The following is a 19,845-nucleotide window of genomic DNA, read 5'->3' as shown; positions in this document are numbered from 1 at the left end:
GTATTCATTACCTTTCTTGCCATTGTGACAAGATATCTAAAAGAAATTTAAGGAAGATAAGATTTATTTTAATTTGTGGTGTGAGAGGGCTTAGTCCATCATGGAGCCGAAGGTATGGCGGCAGGAGCATATGTCCTCTTGCTCACACTGTGATACACCACACAGTGGTGAGCTTTTGCTGGAAGTGGGTCCTGGGCCAGAAGCAGAGCCTCACTGTAACTCTCCAAGCCCGCCCTGTGACCCTAGGTCTAACAGCTAGGGCTCACATCGGTAGATTCCACAGCCTCGCAAAATAGAGATACCAGCTAGAGACTAACTGGTCAGACACAGAATCCTCTTAGAGACATTTCACACTCAAAAATATAACAGGCCGTGTCTGGTGTGGTGTGGTGTGGTCAGCACTCAGAATGTGAGTGAACCAACCAGCAGTGAGTACACTGGTGCACTGTGGGTGATTCGACCTGGGGCATGTAGCAGGAGGGTCCATGAAGTGCTACCTGCTCAGGGCTGAAACCCCAGGAAGGCACCTGTGATGTTGGACCTGCCTGAGTTCACTGTTCTGAAGATGAACCTTTTAAACACACACAGTCAGCAGAATGTTCCTGAAATGATGTCCCATTTTGTCTCTGTTTCAAGAAGCTGAAGCTGAAGCTGGAGTTGGTCTCAAGAACAGCTGCGATGATTCCATCGTTGATCTGAGGCACCTGCTCTGTCCCGTTTTCATCTGGTAGTGACCATGTTCTCAAAGGCAGCAACCAGTTATAAGACTGGTCCAAGCCAGAAGGGCTAGACAACCATACCATTTTATGTATCAGCACAGCTCTGGGGTGGGCCTTTGTATGATGGGAAGGAGCATCGTGAATCTTTGCAGCTGTTTAGATCACAGGAAGCCTGTCTGCATGGGGTGTTTGATAACCCTGGTGGTGACCGGAGCAGTCTGTTGTATTAGGAAGTTTTTGCTCAGTCCTGGCATTATTTTAACATTGGTGCTATCAACTTGATTTTTGCATTTATGCCCGCTCTCCAAATCTAGTGAGAACTTAAGGTCATCCTTCTGAACACTGTGCACAAACCAGCACCAGGAGAGGAGCACCTCTATCCCAGCACCAGGCATCCAGTGTAGCACTGTACACACTGCCCTGCTCTTCACACAGGGGTAGCCATGTGACCTGTACCATAACTCCTATTTTCCAGAGGAAGAACAGATATTATGAGATTTGACTTGGTGTGTCAGAAGGGGTGACAGCCTGAAGCCTGGGCTGCTGTCCCAGGACTGCACCCAGTTCTTCAGTTCTTGGCTCACACCCCTAGCACCCCTGCCTTGTTAGGTAGGATAAACGGAACATAATTGTGGAGGAGATGGTGAGCTGAGTCTGTGTCATGGGTTTGGGATCATGTGAGGGTGAGGGTGGAGTGCTACCTGGCTGTCCGTACAATCAGGAAAGTGTTTTCATGGGTGTGAGCCTTGTGACAGGTCTGTGAGGAGGGTGGAGCTGAAGTGTCCAGGTAAGAGAAAGGAGGATACACAGTCCCAGTACAGGGCTCCTGAGCATGTGGTCCAGTGTGGCAGACAGATGTGGCTGGCAACAATGCCAGTTGTTGCTCTGGTTTGAATGCTAGATCTTCTCATGAGGTGGGGGCCACTGTCCACTCTAGGTTGGAGGCTGTGAGACAGTTTTTCAGAGCAACTGCTGTCCTATCCACGACACATGGATTCTTGCAGTGCCAGGAAGGGAAGTTGCATGTATGTCTCCTGTGGTTGAGCATGCAGCTCTTCAGAGGAGCATAGAGAGACATCCCAGGGCTATCCTGCTTGAGATTCCCTGGCTTAGTTTTTTTATCTGTAGCTTGCTGAGGCAGGGTAGTCCATGATAACCCACTGGCCCAGTAGCCTGACTGCTCTGATTACAGTAATGGCTGCCTCCATGGGTCAGGGTACAGCTCTGTTAAAAGCCACCATTTCTCCTTTATCTCTGTGCCATATTAGAAAAGAATTACATTTTTTATTTTAAATGATTGCTTGGTGAAAATGAGCGAAGAGAAGAAGGGTTTCCTGGGAAGAGAGTATCTTAAGGCTTCTCTTTATAAAACCAGAATTCTGAGATGAAATGATCAAGAGTCCTTTGAGAACGGCACCCAAGAGAGGCAGGGAGAACAATTAGAGTCCATGAGGATCACTGTCGAGGGGATGCTAATTAAATGTGGGACCAGAGGATGCATGGCTGCACGCAGGGCCCTGCTGCATATCTCTGAAGCTCACTGGCTTCCATCTTTGCTTACTTCTCTTCCTGCTTGCTGAGTAGATACTAAGACTGAATACTGACTTTGTTTTAAGGTAATGCATACTTGGAAAAGTCAGGACTAGCTTTTCTCATGATCTTGGGCCAAGAACAAACTCTTTGAAAAAGAGAAAGGGATCAAGAGCTCACTGCTAAGGACCTGTCACTTTGGGGACCCTTGGGGGCTCTTCACAAACTGGGGCTCCCAGGCATCCTTCATATTAGTCTGTTGGTGACAGGATTCTTTTCTGAACCTCTGCCTTACTCAGATGTTGAATGTGAAAGTGTCTCAATATTCCCAGACCTTGTCTGAAATTTCATACTGATTTTCACACTAGAATATGTTTTGAAATGAAACGTTTTGTGTTTAAGTTTAAACTTAAATGCAGCCTGTTACTTAGTGGCATGAGGACATCATGAGGACATTCTGAGAATTGTGTGGTTAGGTGATTTTGTCATGGCATCATAGAGAGTGCTTACACACTATTGTGCTGTGCTTACACACCAAATACAGAACAACATGGGATAGATCTAGACCAAGAGAAAATGATGTAATCAAGAGACTTTGTGTACACGAAATGGGCAGTGCAGCTGCCCACTGACATGATAGGTAGTTTTACATTATGTCTTTATCTTCTGTAAGAGTTGATCACAGTCTAGTGTGGTAAATTCATAACCCAGTAACAGTTTACTATCACAGTAGTGTGTAGTTGTGTGTGGCATGCTTACACAGACCAGCACCATTGCTCACAGCAGTAATGTGTTGTGTTGTGACAATGTTAGGTGATGGAGACTGTGAGCAACTCTCTTAATGTGCAGCCTGTTGCTGACTGAATTATCACGAATTGCATTGCCTCATCTTATGGGTTTTAGTTTTTTGTGATAAGCAGAGGTCAGATTGGTTGAGCTGTCTCCTCTGGAACAGCTGTGTGCTGAAGATGACTGCCCTGGGAGGCAAAAGCCTGCATGGGTGGGTAGTTAAATGTGTTCATTTTGTGAACATTGGAAGGTGCTGCTCTTGGTTCTCTTTTGGTTTGGAGTTTCTGTAGAAACGATCCATTGAGGTCACTATGTTGTGGTGAGAGATGAGATGTTCAAACAGTGTCAACTCATCCGGGTTCCAGTGATTGTGATTTTGGGAAATAGTTATTATGTTAATTTGATGATGCTTCCTTTTTGGTATAGGTATCCTAAATTTTATTCTCCCTGAAATTTCATTGCTATCTGTTCTAATCAATAGTGGTAAACATAGGATAGATAGTCTTTTTTTTTTAAAGATTTATTTATTTATTATATATGCAATGTTCTGTCTGTGTGTATCCCTGCAGGCCAGAAGGGGGCACCAGATCTCATTACAGATGGTTGTGAGCCACCATGTGGATGCTGGGAATTGAACTCAGGTCCTCTGGAAGAGCAGCCAGGACTCTTAACCTCTGAGCCATCTCTCCAGCCCCAGGATAGATAGTCTTGTAAAGACATAAACTCTCCCCATTTCTAGCTCATGCCCAAGTCTCTTGATGTATGTGGACAGGAAGTAGGGGTGCCGAAGGCCTGTCTAAAGGCCTCTGTGGCCCCACGCAGAGTGGACAGCATTCCCTTGTGAATGTAAGAAGACCACAGAGTGGCCTGACTAAAGCTGCTTTGAGAGTCCTAGAGAATGAGCAGGGTGTCAGGGCACTTGGGGTTCAGCTCACTGCTACTTGGACAAGTCACTTAATATTTTTGGCTTTTATCATTTCCATCATCCATTTTTTATACACATCCGTATTTTATACACAAGGAAGGCTCACAGTGACAATGAGAATGGTGGTGGCAACAAAGGGCACAGTGATGCTTTTCAGTGCTGCATTGTCAGACGTGAAGACAAGGGCTTTATCCAAACAGAGACTATGACTTACCTGGTTAACGCCTGCCTTCTGAAAGTTACTCTTGTGTGTGTCTGTGTGTGTGTGTGATGCTCACATGCATGGAAATCAGGACAAGCACATGGGTCCCTGGGATTCCAATCAGGTTGTCAGGCTTGGTGACAAGTACCTTAGTTGAGACATCTTGTTGGCCCTGTTCTTTGGTTTTGATGGTGCTGTGGGTGTATGCTAGGTGACCACTCTTCCACCGAGCTATGTGTCTAGCCAATGGATTGTTTTCTTTTTGGAACAGAGTGTTGATTTGTCGAGGAGGCTGGCCTCAAATGGGCAATCCCCCTGCCTCTGCCTCCTGAGTGCTGGGATTACATACATGTGCCTTGCCTGGCTGCTACTGTGTTTTCATTTCCATTTTCTCATGGAAGAATCACAGTGACTTGCAAGCGAGTAGCACAAGACAGTGGTGTGCAGCGTGGCTCTAGAGCATGCATCTGCAGTCAGGAGGCCAGTGCAGATTATAGTTGTATGTGCTGAAATCTTGAATACAGAAATCCTGAATGCTACCGCAGCCCTCAGTTCCCACTGGAAAAGGCTGTGTAGCAGGAGTAGAAAGCCCCCTCTGAGGAAGGGACCGTTGTGGTTGCATCATGTTAGACAAAACAGGCATCTGGAGACCTGGTTTCTATGAGCTTGTTCCCAGAAGTTCCTGTGCATATGAAAAGAGTATTGGGTTGGGATCCCAATCTCACTGGTTGAAAAATGTGTGAGAGTGTGTGCTTTGGAAGAGGGCCAGGCCCTGAAGGAAAGCACACTTCCCATTGTGTGAGACTCAGATTAGAGCTACTGTTCATGTGTGTCAGCTAGGTCTCATGGCTCACCCTCAGGTCACTGCCCACTGCCCTCATTACAACACTCAGCATCATGTTTCCAGTTCACACGACAGGCCGCTGTCTTCACACCCTTCCACTGTTGGGGGTGCAGATGGTGTGAAGACCTGGAGACAGTTCCCACTTGCTTTATGCTTTTTTGACAGTCCGACTCAAGAAGGTTGCTGTATGTGTGCTTGTGTATGTCATGAAGAGAGGTCCCCCTGAGCACTGCATGAGGCCAGTATGTCTCCTCTGAGGGTGGAACCTGTTTGTCGTGGTGACTTGCTACAGAGCTGTCTGATAGTCGCCAGGTTTTACCTTTGTGCCTTTTCTTCAGGAGTGCCGTGTTTCAGTGTGTCACTGCTGTTATCCCAGAGAACTTATGTTTTACACAAATATGTGACTTTATTACATAGTGTGACTGATGTCATGTTCTGCAGTGTTCTCATTTCTATAAATAAGTCCTTCTAAACATGTCAGTAAATATCTTCTACTAAAACTTAATTTTACTATTTTTTCCAGAGCAATATTTTTGGGATTTTGGCCCTTCTTCCAGATTTGCTGTTTCAGGAGAACAGCGTTTGGTATAATGGCACAAGGCTTTGTCAGGCTTCGAGGATGTTTCTTCTGGGATGTACATTTTGTAAATACATGTTGTATTTCTTACTGTGTTTTGTCCTGTGGAATTGAACTGTAATTGTCACTTTATATGTTGTTCGTAGTAACTTTTACATGTTGGAGCCAGAGGTTATGAGTTCAAAGGCCTTAAACACGTGTCTTCTTTATATCTTTAAAATGGAATGAAGTCCTAGGGACCCAAGGATTGTGTTGCTGACTCAGTCCTGAGAGTCTTAATTCTTGTCTTTTTGGGTGTCCACCTTGTCATCCATGTATCAATGGTGAACTCAGCTGTCCTCCTGAGTGTGGACTACAAGCTTGAGGGTTAGGGTGTGACATGAGACCTGAATCTTTCAAATAACAGGCAGGGAGACTTGGGGCTGCCAACCTCAGCTTGAGTGCTGCTGTTTATCACTGGTTGGTTGTGGGTGGGTAGGACTTGGCTGCACTTGCTAAGCCCTTGCATCTTGGGGCAGTGGATATTGACTCAGAGCACAGAAGTGTTCCCATCAGCCCCTTATGTGAGGCCAAGCACTGGATAGTTCCTACACTTCTCACAAAGGCCTTTGGGTCCTGTTTGCATCATTTCTCTGTCCTCATTGACTTTCTACAGCACCTCCAAATTCAGAATCATCTGGATGTGTAATTAATGTGCTGTTTACTGCTCCTTCCAGATCACTAATGAAGATGTTAAATAAGGCCTGGTCCCAATGCACCCTGGATGCTCCTCAAAGCTCGGTGTTCTGCCATTTATCAGTGTGCTTTGTTTATAGTCCTTCCTCCTGGTCTCAGCCCATGGGGGTGCTTGGATGAAACCCAATCTGAATTAATTTTTCCAGTAAGACCATAAAAAACACTATGCCAGTTTCCTCCCTCAGCTCCAGATGGGTCATTTGCTGTGCTTGCCCACAGCCTGGTGCTTGTTCTGTGTCCTTGGCCCTCACCTCTCCCAAAGCATCTGCAGTGCTGCTTTGGAGATGCAGAGAAGGAACATGCAGTTTCCCTGGCTTTTCGGGGCCTGGACTGCATTAGGAAGGCAGCCTTGAGGCGGTTCCTTGTCCCAAATACTGTGTACCCTTCACACAGATGCAAGACTGCTGGTCCACTCTGCTGAACAACAACTCTATATGGCTGGGGTTTAAACCACAGAGTTTACTCCCTGGATGGGCCTCAGGCTGGAAGTCAAGAGGAAGGCCTAGCCGTTTGTGTCTCCCAAGGCCTCTCTGTGTGTTCAGTGGCCTTGCCTCTGTGTGCTCTTCTGTCTGTCTTCTGTAAGGACACCAATCATGTCAGGTCACAGCCCTACCCTTGTGGCCTCATTTAACCTTAATTCTTCCCTAGAAGCCTGTCTCCATACATGGTCACCTGGGACTTGGGGCTTTAACATATGCACATCTTTAACAGCCATGATGTCTTTTTTATTAGTTTATTTATGGGGAGGTTTAGGAAGGGGCTTCTGTCACCATTAGGTTCTCACACCAGCTGTGAGGCAGCCTGCTTGTCATCACTTCGTGCATTCCTGGTGTTCCGTGAGCCATACCCTGTGCAAAGCACACATGGGCCCCCAGCTTGCATACATTCTGCTTTGTGTTTCTGATTAGAAGTGACACCCTGCAGGCCACACTCTGTTTTACTGGGGGCATTTTGAGCTGCTCACTATTGGGGCTGCCTTGGGTATGTATAGCAAGATGTTGTGACCTGAAGAGGTGGAGCCTAGATCAAGTGGATTCTGGAGTGAAGGGGCCTGGCTGAGCAGCCCGTGTCTGTTGTGCAGCCTGCTCTGGGGTCTTTGGCTTGAAGTTATTTCTGTAATAACTCTTGAGGGAGGAAACAATAATTAAAAGACTTCGTTGTCAAAAGGAAATCCCAATTAAGACAAAGATACTTGAAATTAAAGAGCAGTTAGCTTGAGGAAGGAGTCTCTGCTCATGAACCATGCACATTCGATCCAGAACATCAGACATTGCAAGAAGATGGGATATACTCTGAGGATCATGTTGCTTGGGCTCTTCTGCATAAAGGGCATAGAGCTCACGTACACAGACCTGGGTGGTGAGGGTCATTACTCTTAATGCAAAGAGAGACCTCATAGTACCAAAGGGGTAAGTATTGCTGGTAAAACACTGCATGCTGATTTTGGGTTTTTATTTATTTGTTTATTTTATTTTTTTGAGACAAGGTCTTCTTGGTAGTCCAGGGTGACCTGGAACAGAATTCACTAGTGTAGCCCTGGCTGATGCCTGGCTGGTCTCAAACTCAGGATCTTCTTGCCGCAGCCTCTTGAGGGGTAGGATTATAGTTGTATAAGTACAAAAAGAAAACCCCCCACAGCACTAAAGGTGGCTCTAAACTTTAAAAAAAATAAAAAAGAAGAGAGACACTAAAAAATAACAGTAGAAATTATAGTAGAATAAATACAGACTCCAGTACCATAATTGATAGTTATCCAATGTTATGTTCTAGACATGAGTTTATGTGCTGTAATTTTATAGACTGGCATTTCAGTGGCTTCATTCACACTAGTGAATGTGGAATGCATTTCGTTGTGATGTTATGGTGGTAATAGTGTCACTAGGTGGCAGGAACTCTTCAGTTCTATTATAATCTTGTGGGACCACTTTTGTATACAGAGTACATTATTGACTGAATTATGTATGTGACATGACTTTGTTTATGAATCTGCAAAATCAAGTATGATGGTCATCTGTGAGTTCACATTCTGCTTGGCCTCATAGTAATTTTAGTTTGAAGTGTATAACTTAAGTGTGCATGGAGGTTGTATTCCAGCTCTAAGGGGAAAGGCTTCCTCAGTGGAAGTGTACAGCTCTGCTCCAGCAGGGAATACTTCCCCAAGTTTACAGCTCTGTAGTTGGGAGCCAAGTTATAAAGTCACCCTGCACAACAAACCTCACCAAAGAGATTTATTGGAAGGGAAGAACCCAGGAGGGTGGCTGCCTCTGCCTCTGTTTGTGCAAGAAACAGTAGAGAATTGAGCAGAAGGCAGTGTTTATATAGCATTTCTTGAGGGTGGAGCTTTCCAGGGTGGGGATTGGTGAGTTTTCAAGTCCTGAGCTTGGGCTTTGTACTCTGTAGGTTGGGGGCTGGGTAATTAAAGTGTTCTATGGGTGGAGCCTGGTGGTTGGAGGTCCTTAGGGATAGGGCCCTGGCCACTTGGATACCTCGAGGGGCTTACATAAGTCAACTTTGTCCTCTGGTCTTCCTGGAGAAAGTGGTAAATGGAAGGTGAGGAGGTTGTTCTGCTGTGCAGTACCTGTGATGGTGAATTGCTTTGTGCCCTGTGCTACCGTGGTACGCAAACATCCTGGTGTGGAAGGGGAGAGATGGTGGGGATATTGGTGATGGGGTGGGTGGGAGTAATGGTAGTGATGATGCAAACGGTGGTAATGAGGGGCAAGACAGGACTGGGTGGAGTCACAGTGGTGTTGGTGGTGGGGATGTTGTGAGAATGGTGGTGGTGGCTGGGTTGCCAGTGATGGCGAGAGTAATGGTGTTGGGATGTGTCATAGTGAGGGCTTTATTGCTGTGAAGAGACACCGTGACCGCAGCAACTCTTAGAAAGAAAACATTTCATTGGGGCTGGCTTCCAGTTCAGAGGTTTAGTCCATTTTCATTATAGTGGGAAGCATGGTGGTGTGTAGGCAGACATGGTGCCAGAGAGGTAGCTGAGAGTTCTGTATCTGGATTTAGATATAGCAACAGGAATAGGCAACAGGAAGTGACTGTGACACACTAGGCCTTAAGCTTCTGAGACCTCGAAGACCACCCCCCTAGTGATACACTTCCTCCAACAAGGCCACACCTCCTAATAGTGCCACTCCCTGTGGACCTGTGGGGGCCATTCTTATTCACAGTAGGGATGGCGATGGCAGGGATAGTGGTAAAGATAGTGGAAGGTAATAGTGGATGTAGTTAGGATGTGAGGATGGTGGGAATAATAATGGTGGCGGTGTATAAGTACCTATCCATATGGGTCTGTGTCATACAGCTGGAAGTGTTAAGTGGACATGGCTGGACAACTTGCCAGAGAAATGAGTGAATGACAGACTTTGCTGTTGGGCCTGTGGATAGAAGGAAGTTGACTGGCAGTTTGGTGAGTACCTCAGGCTGAGCATCCAGGGCATTGTAAGGCTGGGTACTTTGAAGGAAGCTAGGGCAGGCAATGCAGGGTTGGAGACTTTCACAGAGTGAGACTGGGCATGATAAGGTGACCCAGGGCAGGTAGTGTGGGTGTTGGAGGCCATCACAGTGACCTCATCAGAACCCAGACCCAGGGCCTTTGGGGTCAGGTCTGTGTTTCCAGGGTACTGGTGAAGGATAGGGGAGGTTCAGGAAGAGAAACGGGTGCAGGCACAAGACAACCAAGGCTGGCAAGTCCCCATTCTGAACCTAACCCTCCTCCTCAGGCCCTTCTGCCTGTCACTCTGGACCCTTATCTCAGCACACAAAGCAGCAAGAGTAGAATAGACAATACTGTGGAGCTGGGGACCTCAACCACTGGACTTCAGGAAGACTAAAAGATGGATGTATTGTTACAATTAACAGCTGCTCCCTATGGAGAACTGTGGCAGCCGGTTGGTAAATTAGAAGCTTTAAAGTCTGCTTTGTAAATGACAACTTGCTGAGCTCCATCCATGGCTACAGAAGGGCAGCAAGTGGCAGCAGATATGAATGATGCCAGCATCGATCTCCTGCCTTATGCTTGGGCAAGAGCATCCCACATAAGGACCAGCATGAATTTTTCAGCAGAGGAAGGTGAAAGAAATGTCAGGAAGAGCGTAGATCATGTCAGCACTGCATCCTCAGGAAATGAGAAGCATAGGGGCTGACAGCGCACAGTGCAGATGAAATACTCGCTGTGTCCGGTGCTCCTGCTGGCGCCTCCTGGAATGGCGGGGAGTGGGGGAGTGGTTGTGTGCACCAGGGATAGGCAGCATGCCCTCCTTGAGCTGTGAATGGGGACCACTCTAGCTCTTGCTGTGGCACTTGGGAATTAAGACCCCAGGTTTATGCAGACTAGCCAGGCCTGCCCTTCCTCATCTCCCTACCCCAACAGGAGCACATTTTCTCTCATTTCCCTCCAAGGCCTCAACTTGGCCCCTTGGCACCCACCTGAAGAGTTGCTAGTCAAGCCCTACAAGACTCAGGCTAGATCAGTGTGTTCAAGCCAGAGTCCCTGGTGCATATCAGAGTTGATGAGAAGAGGCTGGTAAATAGGAGATTTTACTCTGGCCTGTTGGCTATCTCTGTATACCAGGCAAGGTGTAGGCTCTTAGCCTCATTCATCTATGGTGGATGGCTCCATGCACTCAAGGTTCTGGCCTGTGAGGACCACACCATCTCTCCCTCTGTAACATGCCCCCAACCCCTTCCCTTCATCACCTTCCTCCATAGAGCTCCACAGTTCTTGGGCTCATATTTTATGGATTGTGCCTGAAAACAAAAAAATATATTCAATATAAAGCTTTGTAAGATCCCAAACGGGGCCTTCTACAAAATTGTGGTGAGGTTAACGGCAGCCTGGAACTCTCTTTGTTCATTGCATGTCACAGGGAAGGAGCTGGGTCACAGGGCCTGAGTCCCTTGCTATGGCTCCCCAGGGCCTCCCTCCTCCCGCCTTGCTCCAGGCTGTCAAGTCTGTCTTCCCACTTTCTTTCACATCACTTCCCTTTCACTGTGCTGTGGGTACTACCACATTGGAATGTCAGTAGGCCAGCCAGTGTGAAGCCCTGGCCTCCCTTGAAATTGTGTAGGGAGGACAGGCAGCAGACAGCTGTCCACCAGAGTGACCTTGGTGCAGGGCCATGCTGGAGGGTGGCAGGAAGGATTAGTCAGGATGGTTACTCAGAGAAGACCAAAGGTTGACCCCAAGCCAAGGCCTGGGAATCCCCCTAGTGGCCATGATGATGAGCACAGCCTTCTGTGTATTGTCACCGATCTTCAGGATTGACTTCCAGGGAGCTGATAAGTAGAGTGAGACCGTGAAGAGAAGGCTGGTGCCAGTAGGAAGGTGGATGGTGTGATGACACTGATGTTGAATTTGGAGCAGCGCTGGGCACCTTAACTGCTCGAAGCTGTGAAGCCTGCAGCTCACCTTGCATAGCATGTGCAGCTCACTGTATGACTGACGTGGAAGACATTCTTCTGCAAACAACTCATTAAGACTCAAAAATTCAGTTTCAAATTTTGCCTTTGGCTTTTCAAGTCAACTCTCCGTTTGCTTTAGGGTGGCCTTGTGTGTGCTTTGCCACTGTCGTAAACATTAGCAGGGCCTGTGATCTTCCCACTAGGCACTGCCGGTGATGCCCTCGTCACACAAGTTCAGGGAGTTTCTCTTGCTCTGTGCCGAGAGGCTTTCAAAACCTCAGTCCACCGAGGGAGTATTCTATACGCAGTGTCTCGAGTTTATTACCCTCTGGAGATTTTGCTGCAGTTGTGCAGGCTCAGGAGCCCCATTAAAAACTGCTCTAGACTCTGCCTCACTGCATCTGCAGCCTCCCCTCCCCAAGCTTTCCTGTGGTCCTGTCACGTCCTAATTAGCGTGCAGCCCCACCTCCTGGCCTCTTGACCCGTTTGTCTTGTTCCCTTGTGTTCTAATAAAAACACCTGCCACAGCTGAGGCCCAGGGTAGCGTAAACAGTGGAGTCAAGTGTGAGAAGACATACAGGATTACCTCTCTCCCTCGGCACTGTGACTGTGTCTGTACTGCGTCTCCTAGTGTGTCCCCTGAGCTCACATCTACTCAGTCTGGATTGGAGGGAGAACTTTGAACTGTTAGACCAATGTTGCAAGACCAGGCGTGTTCTTCCAAAAGTTGTTTTGTTTCTGACTAACACAATTCTGGTATATTAGCTAGGTGTTAGTCATGGCCCCTTGTCAGTCCCCAGCGATTATCCTCTACTTGGTGATTAGCTTGATCTCCATGGAAAGAGGAAAAGGTCCTCAGGCTTAGCAGTCTGGTTTGGGGAGTCCTGTCATCCATCCAGATCCTGTGGCTTGTCCATGGGCAAAGCTGTGTGCTTGTTAATGAGAGGAGGACTGGGGAAGGGATGGATGTCTGTTGTCATATACCACATCTTGCTGAAACTGAGTCTCAAACCCAGAGGGTATGCCCACACCCCAGATCTTCCTGGACTATCCAGAGCAGACTCAGTGGACCTGGCTTCCTAAGTGAGAGTAGGCCTCAGCTTTCTTTTCCTGGAAATGACCTCTTCCCAAGGCAGCTTTCATTCCATTTTTCATGGAATTTGGTAGTGGCAAGAAAGAATTTGGATAGGATCACTGGAGCCCATTCAGTGTGATCTTCAGACAGTAGTTAGAATGTGACATGTAGGAGGGTCTCTGATGTTAGTATCTGATGGGAGGCTGGCTGTCCATTGGGCATTTCTAACCTACATAGGACCCATTCTACCCAGAGCATTGCTCTAGACAAGCACTCATTTGTCCTCTTTTTTTCTGGACCATCTGTAATTGGACTTTCCTTTGGGCTGCCAACTCAAAAATAACAACACAGAGACGTATTATTAATTATGAAAACTGGGCCTTTGCTTAGGCTTGTCCCATTAGCTCTTATAACTTAGCCCATTCTTTTATTAAATATACGTTCTACCATGTGGCTTTTATCTCTCTCCCATTTTGTGTGTCCAACTCGTTCCGAGTCTCAATGCCATCTTGCGTGCCTCAATTCATCTCCTACTTCCTCTTTCTCCCTGGAAATTCCTCCTATACCTCCTGCCTAGCTATTGGCCTTTCAGCTTTTTATTACACGGTCACAGCAACACACCTCCACACAGTGTGCAGACATCCCACAACAACCGTCCTCAGGTCCCAGGAGTGTGGAGGAAGCGTGTGGAAGGCTGTGGCGGTACAAAAATGTTATTGAGGTTAACCCTTGGCAGATCATGTCGTCAGTCCACAGTGTTGGGTGTGATGTGTCCTCAAAGGTGGCTCTGTGGTGGCATGAAAGGACATGAAGGGCACATGGGAAATGGGATGGTGAGCACTGTGGAAGAAAGCCAGTGCTTCAGCTAGGCATTTGGTACTGTTGGTTTAGAATGGCTTGTCTTCTTTAATGTGGAACATCAGCTCACTTATTCCAACTAATAATTTTATTTTCTAGATCAAGCCATTAAAGTGATGTCTATTTTTTTGGCGGGGGAGGAGGACAAAATATTCCCTTCTCTGTCTTAAACATTAGATTTTCAGGAGTACTTGAATCTATTATGACAATGCCATCATTTCCATCTGCTTTGTGCTGCTGTGGCGGGCGTGAGGGCCCTAGGCTGTTTGTTTCCAGCAGAATCAGAAAAAGTACAATGTTAGACACCCCTGGATTTAGGTGACAGTTCTAAGGAGGGCCTCAGTACCCTAGGGGACATTCTTACCTCTCTAGGCTAGGCTTAGAATCACTCCATACAGAAAGAAGAGGAATTAGAGGAATGTGAACCAGGGTTGGGCTTCTGTCCTCCACAGCTTGGTCAATGCAGTCGAAGAGCTAGATCCAGAAGGCACAAGATATTTATGTCTACTACGTAAGTTACAGATGATGAACCTTTAATGGAAATGTACAACTGAGCAACTGCTTGCTGGACTAGTCTCAGTCACGGGGGTCCTGTGGACCCTATGTGCTGGCTTCTTGATCAGAGTAATTCCCAGGTAGACCTACCCATTGGTAGAGTAACCTTTCCCAGTGTTGCTAGCATGTAGCCAGAAGTGACAAGCCTTGATATAAGATTCCTTTTGCAGGCCAGGAATGGGGCTGCAGGACAGTATGGACTGCAGTGCCCAAGTGCAGCCCACAACCAGCTCGGGGTCAGCAGGAAAGCACTGTGACACTTCTTTCTGCCTGTTTCATGTTGCCTGAGGGCATGTGGCTGTGTCTGGCTTACTCTCTTTTCCTTAACCAGTGTGTCTTTGAATGTGATAATTTTGTGTTCTAGAAGGATCATAATCTACAGATTTTTTATACAGATTACAGGAAGAACATAGGCAAGATGCTGGGACCATTCCTCATTCACAGACTCATTGTATCACTCCATGTGTGTTTCAAGTATGTTTCTTGCTAATGGTGAATAGATGGAAAATCTGGTTGCTTTTAAAACTATTATCTTAGGAGCTGTGCATTGCATGTAGATAAAGGATCTTTAAAATATATAGGATCACTTTTATAATGTGGTTTGATCTACATTATAATGCACTCAGCACCTAGCACATCCTAGATGACTTTTGAAACAAACAGGTTAGGAACTATAGATAGTCAGTGCCTAACACACTGGTATACAGAGGTAATGTAATGAACTGTGTACCAGTCACATAGTACAGCATCCCATTTTGCACTGGTGTGGATCCTAATTACAAAAACCTGAGCGTTCACCCTCTAAGTACATGTAGTGATGCTAGGTCGGGCCTTGGCTCTGCTCTGAGCTCTTGCCCTCGTAAGTGGATGGAGTGATGCTAGGTGGGGTCCTGGCTGTGCTCTGAGCTTTTGACCTCTTAAGTACGTGTAGTGATGCTGGGTGGGACCATGACTCTGCTCTGAACTCTCACCCCATCCTGATTGTCTCTACGGTTATTGGTGCTAGCAGCTGGTGTATGAACTTTGCTCATCATGTGGGCACTGGCTTTTCAGTGTCCAGCACATGTCCTTGTCACTGCTTAAGATGAAGGCTCTCTTAGAAGTGTGAACAGAAGCTGCCTTGCTCATCCCTGGCCCATAGCTGGTGCAGATAGACAGGTTTCTGTGAGACTGTGACAGGAGTGCCTGCGACACTTGAGAACACATGGGATTGCTGTCGATGAGGTAGAGATAGAGATAGATAGATAGACAGACAGACAGACAGACAGATAGATAGATAGATAGATAGAGCACCTAGGCCTGGCATGGGGTGCTGTGGGATGGTCTGTATGTCAAATGTGTTGCTGATTGGTCAATAAATAAATCACTGATTGGTCAGTGGCCAGGCAGGAAGTATAGGCGGGACAAGGAGGAGAAAAAACTGACAAGTGGAAGGCTGAGAGAGGAGAGACACTGCCAGCCGCCATGATGACAAACAGCATGTAAAGATGCCGGTAAGCCACAAGCCATGTGGCAAGGTATAGATTAATGGAAATGGATTAATTTAAGCTGTAAGAACAGTTAGCAAGAAGCCTGCCACGGCCATACAGTTTGTAACCAATATAAGTCGCTGTGTTTACTTGATCGGGTTTGAGCGGCTTGGGACTGGCAGGTGAGAGAGATTTGCCAGGCAGGAAAACTCTAGCTACAATGGGGTTTTGAAACCTCAAAGGCCACCCTCAGTGACACACTTCCTACAAGGCCACATCTCCTAGTCCTTCTAATCCTTTCAAAGAGTTCTACTACCTGTTGACTAAGCATTTAAATACATGAGCCAATGGGGTGGTGGTGGTGGTGATGATCATTCTTATACAAACCACTACAGACACCCATCCCCAAGGGGCCACTAGGACAACTTTATGACATGTATACACAGTGTCTACCAGTCACTGATTTAGGCTGTGGGGCCTCTGAATAGGAGATGCCCCACCCTCCAGAGAACTACCTTTATATATGTTTAGGAAAATGCCTAGGTGCTTTCGAGATGAAAACAGGTATTCCCTGGAAACAGACTAGAACAGCATTGAACATAGTGTGTCTACTCCCTGGTTTCTTGCAGCGAGCCACGAGAATATATTACAGAGATTCAGCTGTATAGAATAAGCTATACCTTGACCAACCAAGGAGTCCTTCAAGAGGAAGCCATTTATCAAGGAATATTTGGTGTCATTTAGCTTATTAATATATATCAGCTGTCTTCTGCTATGACATTCTTGTGCATCCATATACTACTAGGCCATAAGGCAAACAGTGTAAGCTTCTCAGACCTACTGCCCATCCACTAGGTAACACCCCTGCAGGGCCTAGAAGGCAGGCAGGCTGTAGATGCATAGTCTTATTTCTTGTGCAAATGAAGCACAGACCTCCCTTCCCCAGACAGGGAAAATGGCATTTCAGAGCAATTGACTCAAAACAAAGGAGCTTTTTGCATATCCAGGTGGAGTGAAGGGTGGGGCAAGATTCCTGGGCAGAGCAGAGTTGTGTGGCCGGGAGAGAAAGAACAAGGCAATTTCTGTAGGTGATGGGCAGAGAGCCACATGACCAGAGAGAAGAAAAGAAGGCAGAGTTTCTCAGAGCAGAGGTAAGGAGCAAGGAAGGAAAGATAGAGGATGAAGGAACAGAGGACGAAGATGAGGTCGAAAGCATAGAAGCTTAGTTAGGACTATGACAGGGCAGTAGGGTCAGAGAGGAGCTGTATGTGAGGATGGAGCTGAAGCTGTATAGATAGAATTTTGTCTTAGAGAAATAAAGTAAACGGATGAAAGAGCATGGTGTACATAGATTCTTTTCCCTCTGATAAACCCCACCAGACGTATCCTCTTCCCCAGGACCCTGGGAGGGATCTTCTCAGGCAGGCCCCTGGGAAAATTCCGTTAGTTTTTGTGCCTGGTAGGAAGCTGAGTCTGGTGGTGTGTGTAAACTTTGCAGCTAGGATGGAAAGGGATCCTGGCAGTTGGGAGCCAAGGAATACCACAAAGTCACCATAAACTTAGCAGCTTACATTCCCGGTCCAGGGAAAGGTTTCCCAGTGCAAGTCTAACAGCTCTGCTCTGGCTGGGGAGGGTTTCCCCAGCGAAGTTGTTACAGCTCCTCTTAGGTCCCACAGAGTGTAGTAACTCTGCTTCGCTAGGAGAAAGTTTCCCCAGCGAAAGTGTTACAGTTCTGCTGGCTCTGTTCTGCTCTGCTCTGGAGAAAATGTCACACTGCACAACAAACCTCACTTGAGATTTGTTGGGAAGGAAGAATCCAGGATGGCGGCTGCCTCCAGTGGGAAACAGCAGCAAACTGAACAGGGTGCAGAGCTTATATGGGGTTTGGGGGTGGGAGGAGCGTTCCAGGGTGGCTTGGGATTGGTAGATTTTGGTAGTCTGATTCTGGGGCAGGCTCGGATTAGTGCAATTTCAAGTGCTGGGGTCAAGTCAGGGTCAGGGTGTTTTTCCTTGGCCCCTTTCACCCTGCAGAATGTGTCCTGCATCTTCTGGGTTGTGTCCTAGAGCTTTCTGAAGTGCAGACCCTGACAGCTGGAGGCACACAGTAGCTCATGACACAATCTATACAATGTGTGTATGAAGGCAGGCATTTTTTTAAATGCCCTTTTAAAAAACCATCTTTGCTGTGAGTTCGAGGCCAGCCTGGTCTCCAAAGCGAGTTCCAGGAAAGGCGCAAAGCTACACAGAGAAACCCTGTCTCGAAAAACCAAAAAAAAAACAACCAAAACCGTCTTTGACTTTTCTATGAAGTTGACATTCTTAAAACAGAAGAACAACCTTGGTGATGCCGGCGGGTTTGAGCGTTGGGAATCATGCATGCATACACACACACACAGATACAGGCACATGCACAGACATACATGCATGCATATACATACACACAGATACAGACACACTCATATATACAAACTGCTCACAGAAACAGTGGCTTCGTGGATGATGGAATGAAGAGACAGGAGTGTGAGAGCCAGATGTCAGTCCTTCAGAGGGTTGTCTGGCTAGCTGTTCTGACTGACTTGCACCTCAGGAGGTGGGGAGGAAGTAAGCTTCTGCCCAGGTAGACCTTGCCTAGTTACCCCCTCCCCCGATATGAGAAAAGTAGAGAGCACAGGTCGGGGCAGCTGGGCTCCCAAGATTGCGCACAGTGGCCCGGCTTGTATGTTTTGTATGCTTTTGAGTGAGGACTGTAGACATGGTGGAAGACTAATTGGGGTGGAACGCCTGTAAAATGCAGTAGATAGTTGGGATAATGAGAAGCACCAGAAGGGCTGATCAAGCTGTAGGTGTGCTGGCTACTTCTCTTGTTTCTTTGGACAGGTGCTGTTGATAATAATCAAGGCTCGTCCTGGAGGCGATTATTTCTTCATACCTCTGCATGTGGCCTGGGGTGTGAGAGACACTGGGCTCATTAGTGGGCAGCCACATGGTCTTTTGTCAGTGGGAAGGTTAGGGCACCTGCAAGTCCCCTTGTTCCTGTGCTGGGAAGCGTTAATGGGCACCAGCTGGGTCTTCCTGGCTTCTCCATAAATAGCCGAGGTGCCTGGTGCAGGGTAGCCTTGGAGCGTACACTTCAGCAGCTGTTCCCTGGGCAGTGTGGCCTTTGGCTCTGTCCCATCAGAGTACACACACACCAGCCAGGAGCTGGTTTTTCCACCTGCTCCACTCTGTGGTTTGGGTGGTAGACACCTTAGTAGTCAGCTCCAAGGTTAAACTGGAGGGAATTGAGAGGCAGTTCTGGGAATAGTTAGATGTGCACAGTGTTGGAGGGAAGAGGGAAGAGGAGATGCCATCTGATGGGAGCCTGTGATAGGAGGCCAGAGAGGCCAGATGTCATTGCTTGTCAGTCTCCAGGATCGTGTGTGGGATCCCCAGTGTGAGAGAGGGATGACCCACCAGAAGGGCTCCTTCACAGGACAGGTCCTTCTTGACTAGCGCAGGAGGATGGGGAGATTGGGGAGGGGTGGGGGAGTAGGGTGTTGTTGGTCTGTGGACTTGGTGTTTACTAGGTTTGACATTTCACAGACTGGATCCTTTCTGCCATTTGTCCCTGGAAGTGCTGCTCCCCAGGCCTGTTACACTGAACACGACACTCCGCCTCCTTCTAGCAGCAGCTGGATCCCAACTGGACCTTCTCATCACCACTTGCGTCCTCAATAAGTGGTCTTCTGTTTTTTTTCCCTTTTTCTTTTTGGGTCATCTATAGAGATTTGAAATAAACACAGTATATTTGAAAAGAATATGGGAAATTTAAATGATTTATTTTGGAATCAAATTTCAGCATAGAATTTCAATTTGGGTCATTGAGATGGGCAAGGATGATTTTTTTTTGTTGTTGTTGTTGTTGTTTTTTCGAGACAGGGTTTCTCTGTGTAGCTTTGCGCCTTTCCTGGGACTCACTTGGTAGCCCAGGCTGGCCTCGAACTCGCAGAGATCCGCCTGGCTCTGCCTCCCGAGTGCTGGGATTAAAGGCGTGCGCCACCACCGCCCGGCACAAGGATGATTTTTATTCACGTTGTGTGACAGTTTAGTGAATGAATGGTATTTTGGAATGGCCACAGGAGGGGCATTTGCAGGGCTTTGCTGTGGTCTAGGCTT

General features: G+C 47.2%; 1 protein-coding gene and 1 long non-coding RNA gene across 2 annotated transcripts in view; both read left to right on the top strand.

The window, feature by feature from the left end:
• Eipr1 (EARP complex and GARP complex interacting protein 1) overlaps positions 1-19,845 on the top strand; it is a 109,437-nt gene that overhangs the window by 23,084 nt on the left and 66,508 nt on the right. The gene's annotated exons all lie outside the window — the stretch shown is intronic.
• LOC128115258 (uncharacterized) lies at positions 50-19,485 on the top strand. Its single transcript, XR_008220055.1, has 2 exons — positions 50-727; positions 19,273-19,485. It is a non-coding gene; the product is annotated as an uncharacterized LOC128115258 (long non-coding RNA).

This window comes from Peromyscus californicus, unplaced genomic scaffold, assembly GCF_007827085.1.
Source record: "Peromyscus californicus insignis strain IS unplaced genomic scaffold, ASM782708v3 Scaffold_1__1_contigs__length_55948999, whole genome shotgun sequence".
In the NCBI taxonomy this organism is placed as follows: domain Eukaryota; kingdom Metazoa; phylum Chordata; class Mammalia; order Rodentia; family Cricetidae; genus Peromyscus; species Peromyscus californicus.
The sequence above is the reverse complement of the archived record's forward strand: the minus strand, read 5'-3'. Positions and strand labels throughout refer to the sequence as shown.